General features: G+C 33.9%; 1 long non-coding RNA gene across 1 annotated transcript; it reads left to right on the top strand.

Annotated features, from left to right (window-relative positions):
- Window positions 1-2,009: 2,009 nt before the first annotated feature.
- LOC123467558 lies at window positions 2,010-2,892 on the top strand. The gene is made up of 3 exons (XR_006641798.1): window positions 2,010-2,234; window positions 2,298-2,426; window positions 2,746-2,892. It is a non-coding gene; the product is annotated as an uncharacterized LOC123467558 (long non-coding RNA).
- The last annotated feature ends 8,914 nt before the right edge of the window (window positions 2,893-11,806 follow it).

Below are 11,806 nucleotides of genomic sequence, written 5' to 3'. Positions count from 1 at the left end.
TATATTTGATGCTGTTTACATATAGAAGTAAAAACTCATGGTATAACAGTGTATTCACATTGAATACAAGTATATTTGATGCTTTTTACATATAGAAATAAAAACTCATAGTATAACAGTGTATTCACATTGAATACAAGTATATTTGATGCTGTTTACATATAGAAGTAAAAACTCATGGTATAACAGTGTATTCACATTGAATACAAGTATATTTGATGCAGTTTACATATAGAAGTAAAAACTCATGGTATAACAGTGTATTCACATTGAATACAAGTATATTTGATGCTGTTTACATATAGAAGTAAAAACTCATGGTATAACAGTGTATTCACATTGAATACAAGTATATTTGATGCAGTTTACATATAGAAGTAAAAACTCATGGTATAACAGTGTATTCACATTGAATACAAGTATTTTTGATGCTGTTTACATATAGAAGTAAAAACTCATGGTATAACAGTGTATTCACATTGAATACAAGTATATTTGATGCCGTTTACATATAAAAGTAAAAACTCATGGTATAACAGTGTATTCACATTGAATACAAGTATATTTGATGCTGTTTACATATAGAAGTAAAAACTCATGGTATAACAGTGTATTCACATTGAATACAAGTATATTTGATGCCGTTTACATATAGAAGTAAAAACTCATGGTATAACAGTGTATTCACATTGAATACAAGTATATTTGATGCTGTTTACATATAGAAGTAAAAACTCATGGTATAACAGTGTATTCACATTGAATACAAGTATATTTGATGCTGTTTACATATAGAAATAAAAACTCATGGTATAACAGTGTATTCACATTGAATACAAGTATATTTGATGCTGTTTACATATAGAAGTAAAAACTCATGGTATAACAGTGTATTCACATTGAATACAAGTATATTTGATGCCGTTTACATATAAAAGTAAAAACTCATGGTATAACAGTGTATTAACATTGAATACAAGTATATTTGATGCTGTTTACATATAGAAGTAAAAACTCATGGTATAACAGTGTATTCACATTGAATACAAGTATATTTGATGCAGTTTACATATAGAAGTAAAAACTCATGGTATAACAGTGTATTCACATTGAATACAAGTATATTTGATGCTGTTTACATATAGAAGTAAAAACTCATGGTATAACAGTGTTTTCACATTGAATACAAGTATATTTGATGCTGTTTACATATAGAAGTAAAAACTCATGGTATAACAGTGTATTCACATTGAATACAAGTATATTTGATGCTGTTTACATATAGAAGTAAAAACTCATGGTATAACAGTGTATTCACATGAAATACAAGTATATTTGATGCTGTTTACATGTAGAAGTAAAAACTCATGGTATAACAGTGTATTCACATTGAATACAAGTATATTTGATGCCGTTTACATATAAAAGTAAAAACTCATGGTATAACAGTGTATTCACATTGAATACAAGTATATTTGATGCTGTTTACATGTAGAAGTAAAAACTCATGGTATAACAGTGTATTCACATTGAATACAAGTATATTTGATGCTGTTTACATATAGAAGTAAAAACTCATGGTATAACAGTGTTTGCACATTGAATACAAGTATATTTGATGCTGTTTACATATAGAAGTAAAAACTCATGGTATAACAGTGTATTCACATTGAATACAAGTATATTTGATGCTGTTTACATATAGAAGTAAAAACTCATGGTATAACAGTGTATTCACATTGAATACAAGTATATTTGATGCTGTTTACATATTGAAGTAAAAACTCATGGTATAACAGTGTATTCACATTGAATACAAGTATATTTGATGCAGTTTACATATAGAAGTATAAACTGATGGCATAACAGTGTATTCACATTGAATACCAGTCAGTGGCTCCTATCTTTTGTAAAAGATAAGTTAAGATAAGTTAAGATAAGATATTTTTGGTATCTTTTTGGTATCTTTTATCTTGTGTCAAATTCAGTTAAAATTAAGTATCTTTAACTTTAGGGTATGAAAATCAATGGTAACTTTTGCCCTAAAAGATAAGATACTTAAGATCCCATCTAGCGGTAGAAAAATGAATTACTTTGAGGGATGAAATTAGAAAATTTTAAGGCCAAGGCTGTCACTATCAGACAGACTTCAGACTTCAGATTCAGGAGTCCTGAATTTATTGTTATCACATTGCGTGTGATCTAGTGTTTGCAAATTCATCCCAAGAAATTCAGTAAGTATTTTCAACTTTTTGGTTGTGCCTTACCCCTTACTTTACCACTTCTTTCTCTTACAGGCAATTTGGCTATTATTGGTATTCGTTTTATACTGATACTGTATAATCTATATACAGCAGTGTTTGTTATGTTATCTCCCTGTCGCTGACTTGCTGTTGGAACTTGGAATAGTGAATTATCACTATCAGGTTAGTCAGGTATGACTGATTAACCAATGCCAAATGTGTTCTGAGAATGTGTGCGATTCATGGAGACTATAACTACTATACTATAACGCTGTAAATACTATTTGGTAAAAATGATTGCGCTCAGATTTCCATTGATATGTTTATGGTCAGGTCAGTCAAAAGACTTGTGTGGAAAATTAAAGCGAGCTGGAAAATTTTAAAGCGCAGTCCTTTTTCATGAAATCCAACATAATTCCCAACACATTCACACTTTCACAGAACACATTTGAGCTTAACCCCTATTTATTGATATTATTATTGATGTGTTTTTCTCTTTCAGGGCATTGTGAACCTCAGTAGCCATCCTAAGATCCTATAGGTCCTACAAGTCATATACTGCCATAGCCATGGCATCCAGAGGAAACAGGGCAGTAGGAAGAACACGGGGATCGACAGCTTCAAGAGGTCGAGTCAGAATCTCTGTGGAACCGGGAGAAGAAAACCATATTGAAATCGTAAATGAGATTCCTATCTCGCATGCTCAACAGCAACTATTGGATGAGGAAAGGGAAGAGAGAGATGATGAAGCAATGGATCATGCTGAGAATAACACCACAGTCAGCAAAGCTACTGAGCCTCTACCTCCACCCGGAAATCCCATACCAATATTTACTGTTCAGTCCTGGAAGTCAAAGTGGAGAAGAGATTTCTTCACAGATTGGCATTGGGCAGAAAAAAAGAAATGCACTGGCCATCAAGTTTGGGCTCGATGCAAAACTGGAAAATGCCAAACAAACAAAAAGACACACTACTACGTTGGTGAACTTACTTCATTTTCTAACTTCGAGAAGCATCTAAGTCTCTGTCATTCTGAAGAATACAGCAAATACAAGAAACTTAAAAGTGTGAATGATTCCAGTTCGAGCCAAGCAACCCTACACACATTTCAACAGTTTCGAATGACCAAAGACCGACAGAAGAAAATTGATCTTGATCTTGGTTACGCTGTAGCGAAAGACAATATCCCAATCAACATTTTGCGTCGGCCGAGTTTTCGACAATGGATTCACGTACGAACTCCTGAATCCTGATTATTATTTTTTACTTTCAAAATCAAACTTTTCCTTTTTTACAGTCAGCAGTGCCTGGATACAAACTTCCAGGAATCGAAAGAATGAGATACAAAATAATACCCGACATTGTTCACACAACAAGAGATAAATTGATGAAGATCATCAAGGAATCTACGTCGTTAACAATCATTCTCGACATTTGGTCGTCGAAATCTATGATGGGTTATATCGTTTAACCTGCCATGCCGTCACCAAAACATTCGAGCGATACACCCTCTTTCTTGGTGTAAAAAGAATGATCGGTCGGCACAAAGCTGAAAATATTTTAGCGGAATATGAGCAATTGCTTCGTGATTGGGAAATCGATCGTGTGACAGTGACCTTTGCGTCACTAAGTCCCTCGAGTATTGGAAATCTGATCAGTGTCGTTTTCCAATACTAAGCGAAATCGGAAGAGATGCTGTTAGCGTTGCAGCATCATCAGGATCTGTTGAACGGTCTTTTGTGGGGCTTCGGATATGTTATCAGCAAAACGCACCGCCATGAAACCAGATCTCTTCATCAACTTGATGCTTATCAAGTGCAACGCAGGGCTTAAAGTTGGTTTACGTGATGCTGTGTAAAACTGTAAACTAAAAGTAAGACTGTCATGCAATACAATGCAGAAATTCAACAATTTATCGACTCAAATGTTTATTTTCTTTTTTTTTGCTAAAAAATAACTTTTATCTTATCTTAACTTATCTTATCTTTATCCCACCATAAAAATTCGGAAATATCTTATCTTTACTGTTTTTTAAGATAATATCTTGTATCTTAGCATTTTTTTTCGGTATTTCGGAATAACTTAACTTAACTTTTTTTTCGGGCTATTTTTTTTACTATCTTTAACTTTAGGGTAAAAAAAAAAGATAGGAGACACTGATAACAGTGTATTCACATTGAATACAAGTATATTTGAGGCAGTTTACATATAGAAGTAAAAAGTCATGTTATAACAGTGTATTCACATTGAATACAAGTATATTTGATGCAGTATACATATAGAAGTAAAAACTCATGGTATAACAGTGTATTCACATTGAATACCAGTATATTTGATGCAGTATACATATAGAGGTAAAAGCTCATGGTATAACAGTGTATTCACATTGAATACAAGTATATTCCATGCAGTTTACATATAGAAGTAAAAACTCATGGTATAACAGTGTATTCACATTAAATACAAGTATATTTGATCCTGTTTACATATAGAAGTAGAAACTCATGGTATAACAGTGTATTCATATCGAATACAAGTATATTTGATGCTGTTTACATAAAGAAGTAAAAACTCATGGTATAACAGTGTATTCACATTGAATACAAGTATATTTGATGCAGTATACATATAAAAGTAAAAACTCATGGTATAACAGTGTATTCACATTGAATACAAGTATATTTGATGCTGTTTAAATATAGAAGTAAAAACTCATGGTATAACAGTGTATTCACATTAAATACAAGTATATTTGATGCAGTATACATATAGAAGTAAAAACTCATGGTATAACAGTGTATTCACATTGAATACAAGTATTTTCAATGCAGTTTACATATAGAAGTATAAACTCATGGTATAACAGTGTATTCACATTGAATACAAGTATATTTGATCCTGTTTACATATAGAAGTAGAAACTCATGGTATAACAGTGTATTCACATTGAATACAAGTATATTTGATGCTGTTTACATATAGAAGTAAAAACTCATGGTATAACAGTGTATTCACATTGAATACAAGTATATTTGATGCAGTATACATATAGAGGTAAAAGCTCATGGTATAACAGTGTATTCACATTGAATACAAGTATATTCCATGCAGTTTACATATAGAAGTAAAAACTCATGGTATAACAGTGTATTCACATTAAATACAAGTATATTTGATTCTGTTTACATATAGAAGTAGAAACTCATGGTATAACAGTGTATTCATATCGAATACAAGTATATTTGATGCTGTTTACATAAAGAAGTAAAAACTCATGGTATAACAGTGTATTCACAATGAATACAAGTATATTTGATGCAGTATACATATAGAAGTAAAAACTCATGGTATAACAGTGTATTCACATTGATTACAAGTATATTTGATGCTGTTTAAATATAGAAGTAAAAACTCATGGTATAACAGTGTATTCACATTAAATACAAGTATATTTGATGCAGTATACATATAGAAGTAAAAACTCATGGTATAACAGTGTATTCACATGAATACAAGTATTTTCAATGCAGTTTACATATAGAAGTATAAACTCATGGTATAACAGTGTATTCACATTGAATACAAGTATATTTGATCCTGTTTACATATAGAAGTAGAAACTCATGGTATAACAGTGTATTCACATCGAATACAAGTATATTTGATGCTGTTTACATATAGAAGTAAAAACTCATGGTATAACAGTGTATTCACATTGAATACAAGTATATTTGATGCAGTATACATATAGAGGTAAAAGCTCATGGTATAACAGTGTATTCACATTGAATACAAGTATATTCCATGCAGTTTACATATAGAAGTATAAACTCATAATATAACAGTGTATTCACATTGAATACAAGTATATTTTATTCGGTTAACATGTAGAAGTATAAACTCATGGTATCACAGTGTATTCACATTGAATACAAGTATAATTGATTCTGTTGACATGTAGAATTATAAAATTATAATATAAAAGTTTATTTACATTGAATACAAATATATTTGATTCTATTCACATGTAGAAGTATAAACTCATAATATAACAGTGTATTCACATTGAATACAAGTATATTTTATTCTGTTTACATGTTGAAGTCTAAACCCATGGTATCACAGTGAATTCACATTGAATACAAGTACAATTTATCCTGTTTACATATAGAAGAAAAAACACGTGGTATCACTGTGTATTCACATTGAATACAAGTATATTTGATCCTGTTTACATTTAGAAGTGAAAACTCATAGTATCACAGTGTATTCACATTGAATACAAGTATATTTGATTCTGTTTACATGTACAAGTTTAAACCCATAATATAACAGTGTATTCACATTGAATACAAGTATATTTGATTCTGTTTACATGTAGAAGTATTAACTCATGGTATCACAGTGTATTCACATTATATTCAAGTATATTAGATCCCGTTTACATATAAAAGTATAAACTCATGGTATAACAGTGTATTCACATTGAATACAAGTATATTTGATTCTGTTTACATGTAGAAGTATAAACTCATGGTGTCACAGTGTATTAACATTGAATACAAGTACATTTGAATCTGTTTATATATAGAGGTAAAAACACGTGGTATCACTGTGTATTCACATTGAATACAAATATATTTGATTCTATTTACATGTAGAAGTATAAACTCATAATATAACAGTGTATTCACATTGAATACAAGTATATTTGATTCTCTTTACATGTAGAAGTATAATCTCATGGTATCAGAGTGTATTCACATTATATTCAAGTATATTAGATCCCGTTTACATCTAGAAGTATAAACTCATGGTATAACAGTGTATTCACATTGAATACAAGTATATTTGATTCTGTTTACATGTAGATGTATAAACTCAGTGTATCACAGTGTATTCACATTAAATACAAGTATTTTTGATCCTGTTTACATTTAGAAGTAAGAACTCATAGTATCACAGTGTATTCACATTGAATACAAGTATATTTGATTCTGTTTACATGTAGAAGTATAAACTCAGTGTATCACAGTGTATTCACATTGAATGCAAGAATATTTGATTCTGTTTACATGTAGAAGTATAAACAAATAATATAACAGTGTATTCACATTGATTACAAGTATATTTGATTCTGTTTACATGTAGAAGTATAAACTCATGGTATCACAGTGTATTCACATTTAATTCAAGTATATTTGATCCCGTTTACATATAGAAGTATAAACTCATGGTATAACAATGTATTCACATTGAATACAAGTATATTTGATTCTGTTTACATGTAGAAAAATAAACTCATAATATGACAGTGTATTCACATTGAATACAAGTGTATTTGATTCTGCTTACATGTAGAAGTATAAACTCATGGTATCACAGTGTATTCACATTAAATACAAGTATATTTGATCCTGTTTACATTTAGAAGTAAGAACTCATAGTATCACAGTGTATTCACATTGAATACAAGTATATTTGATTCTGTTTACATGTAGAAGTATAAACTCAGTGTATCACAGTGTATTCACATTGAATGCAAGAATATTTGATTCTGTTTACATGTAGAAGTATAAACAAATAATATAACAGTGTATTCACATTGATTACAAGTATATTTGATTCTGTTTACATGTAGATGTATAAACTCATGGTATCACAGTGTATTCACATTGAATTCAAGTATATTGGATCCCGTTTACATATAGAAGTATAAACTCCTGGTATCACTGTGTCTTTACATTAATACAAGTATATTTGATTCTGTTTACATGTAGAAGTATAAACTCATAATATAACAGTGTATTCACATTGAATACAAGTATATTTGATTCTGTTTACTTGTAGAAGTATAAACTCATAGTATAACAGTGTATTCACATTGAATACAAATATATTTGATTTTGTTTACTTGTAGAAGTATAAATTCATGGTATCACAGTGTATTCACATTGAATACAAGTTTATTTGATTATGTTTGCATGTAGAAGTATAAACTCATAATATAACAGTGTATTCACATTGAATACAAATATTTTTGAGTCGTTTACATGTAGAAGTATAAACTCATAATATAACAGTGTATTCACATTCAATTCAAGAATATTTGATTTTGTTTACATGTAAAAGTATAAACTCATGGTATCACAGTGTATTCACATTGAATTCAATTATATTTTATCCCGTTTTCATATAGAAGTATAAACTCATGGTATCACAGTGTATTCACATTGAATACAAGTATATTTGATTCTGTTTACATGTAGAAGTGTAAACCCAAAATATAACAGTGTATTCACATTGAATACAAGTATATTTGATTCGGTTTACATGTAGAAGTGTAAACTCATGGTATCACAGTGTATTCACATTGAATTCAAGTATATTTGATTCTGTTTACATATTGAAGTGAAACCTCATAATATCACAGTGTATTCACATTAAATACAAGTATATTTGATTCTGTTTAAATGTAGAAGTTTAAACTTTTAATATCACAGTGTATTCACATTGAATACAAGTATATTTGATCCAGTTTACATATAGAAGTAAAATATCTTCGTATCACAGTGTATTGTAGGTTAAATCAGGAAGCCACGCCTAGTGTACTCATCCCTCTCCCGTAGGTAGCTGTGAAGTATGAACAGATGTTCTAGATGTAGTGTTCCAAAATGGAAGTTGTCTATCCCGCGGGAGGTCAAAATGTAGTGTTCGTGTGCGGACCACATGAACCAATATGAACTGTATCACCCATGTGGTAGAAAACCCATTCTTTCAAGTCCTAAGTTTATTGTTCGTGTGCAAAGCACACGAACCAACGAGATTTGATCGCCATCTAGTGTCAGATTTGCGTGCGGAGCACAATAATACCCTAGTTTTTCCTAACTCTATTTAGGGTTCGTGTTTCCAGTACACGAACCAAGATGGACGCTATCACCTACGTCGTATGTCAAAATGTATTGTTCGTGTGTGAAGCACACGAACCATGAAGAACTAGAACACCCTCGTGGTAGGTCGCCTATTCTGTCAAGCCCTAATTGTAGTGTTCGTTGTGCACGAAGCACAAAGGGTTTGGAACTACTAAGATTCAGGTCCACGTGTGAAGCACGTGGACACAGCAACTCATCGACTCCTTCCTAAGAATTCCATTCCCCTTTCTTGAAGATTGGACCTAGTGAGCTACCAAGAGATCAACCTGCTCTGAAAGCTAGTCTTGGAGGTTTTTATGGAAGCTGGGGGCCGAGTCGTTCTACTCTTTCTGTGATAAGTGGTGTTTCGTGTAGATTCGTGTAAAAGGATCGTATGCTATTCCTCAGTGGTAGGACGAGCGGTGCATGGAAGTCAGAGACTAACGTGAAGCGCTCGTCGCCTGTGTCTTTATTGGTTCCCCCCTGTCTTCAATAGTTAGGCTCGATCCATAAGGAGAGCTTTGCTATAAGCGCTGTCTAGAACCTTCTGAGGATAGCCCCTTATTCTGAACTTGTGTAGGAGTGTCTCCGGCTCACGGGTGAAGTCAGAGTGCTTACTACAATTCCTGTTGATCATAAGGAGTTGGGCGTATGGGATTGAGCTTTACTGAAGATTTACTGGATGTGCTGAGGTCCAATGTACGAATTGGGTTTCTTTTGTCGGCTTCCTATATAGGCGAGTCGACAGTGAGCCATCATCCTCAATCTCTATTAGCAAGTCAAGGGCCTCAAGTGTTTTACCACCGTAGACAAATGTCAGTTTGATGTTGTCATCAACTACACCCTCAAAGAGGTTTGGAATGTTTTCATTCGCCCCTGTCCATATCGCTACAATGTCATCAATGTACCTCCAAAAATAAAGAAGCTCGGCTGGTGGGTTCTCAATAAGGTGTCGTGTTTTTCTATACATAAAGGCGTTGGCCATAAAAACTGACATCGAGCAACCCATTGCTGTTTCCTTAAGCTTCCTGAAGTACTTTTCATTTTGGAAATGGAAGACATTGTTTTGTAAAAGCATCTGTAGTATGTATCTAAAGATCTGGTGTGGAGGAGGAGGGACATGTCATTTTTCTCGCAAAATTCTTTAACTACGTCAAATTGTTCCATATAGAAGCTGGTTGAGTCGTCTACCGCTTCTACCCAGTCGATGGACGAGTAGAGCGATACTACATCAGCTGAAAACAGTTTAGCTCCTGGCGGGAGATTTGGCACTGTTGCCAAATCCCTTAAAAGCGCTGCTGTGTCTATCAGTGATCCCGGGATGCACGGTAGTAAACAAGCCGCAAGGTTCTGCAAGGTACTCATCTAGAGCCTTGAAAGGACTCCTACTGCCGCTATGATTGGTCTCTCTGCGAATGCCCCGGTGTGTTCCCGCTTCTCTTTATGGATTTTTGGGAGAAAATATGTGGCAGGTAACGAGACCTGCTGGTTCCTAACTCTACTACCCTCCGCCTTTGTGATACAGTTATGTTTTTCAAGTGCATTTGTAACTATGATTTTGTGTTTATGTATTTTCCCTATGTATCCCTCTGCCTCTGTTTTTGATAGCTCCATAAGTGTTTTTATCCCCTAGTTGTCTAAGTGCCTCTTTTTTGTAATCTTCCCTACTCCAAATAACTGTTTTTCCCCATTTATCTGCTTTTAAGACGTACCAGCGTGTGTCATTGATCAACTTCTTCCAGGCTTTGAAAGCGCTGGTTGAGAAGTTGGTCCCTATCCTTCCCTTTGGTATTTCGGTAGAGCAGAGCACTGACCAGAGTACATTAGACTCTTTTAATGCCTCAGGTGGTTCCCAATCTGATTTAAGGATCCTAGATATCATGCTGGTTTTGTAATCCCCCCCCCCCATTCACATTCCAGTGTAATTTCAGATTTATGCTACGTCTTAATTTCCCTAGGTCACTTTCTAGTGTTTCCCTATTAAAACTTACTTGTGGGATGAAAGAAAGGCCTTTAATTAAGGCTTCTCTTGCACCCTCATCAAGCTGTGTCCCTACGTCGTTACAAATTATTTCCTGAAGCAGTTCCTCCCTCCCTGTCGGTTTTGATCTTGCCCTTCGTTTGGTACGTAGCAAAGAGGTTGGTACCGAGCGACCGAACCCGTACGATGGTCGTTCCGTCCCGTTGGTTCGTCGCGTTGGATCCTTTCCCACCCGGTTGGGGTCCAACGGAATGTCGCCGGGGTGGGTAGGAGGGTGCGCCTGTTGTTCGTGTTGGTGGTGGTGGATTTGTGTAACGAGAGTTCTGATTCCCCCTGTTTTCTCTGAGATGTGGTGCTATGTATCTGTGGCCGTTTTTTGACGGTTCATGAGTGCGTGGTTGTATTTGAACTGTTGGTGATAGTGTTCGTCTAGCCGGGGGGTTGCTGTTCGTTCCGGCGGCCACTGGTGGTGTGGGGGCCGCCTGTCTGCTTGTAGAGGGTTGGGGAGAACTGACTCTAGGGGCGGCTATTTGGGTAAGTGCTGTCTTTTCTGTCGTTTTATTTCCCCCTTTACTGATCGTTTTATTGTTTTTATTGTTTTTCCCTGAGTTTTTATTGTTTTTCCCTCTGTTCTTATTCCTGTTTGTGTTACCTTTTCTCTTCTTACTCTC

This window comes from Daphnia magna, unplaced genomic scaffold (genome assembly GCF_020631705.1).
Source record: "Daphnia magna isolate NIES unplaced genomic scaffold, ASM2063170v1.1 Dm_contigs193, whole genome shotgun sequence".
Lineage (NCBI taxonomy): Eukaryota > Metazoa > Arthropoda > Branchiopoda > Diplostraca > Daphniidae > Daphnia > Daphnia magna.
Note: the sequence above shows the minus strand (reverse complement) of the source record. Positions and strands in the feature narration are given on the sequence as shown.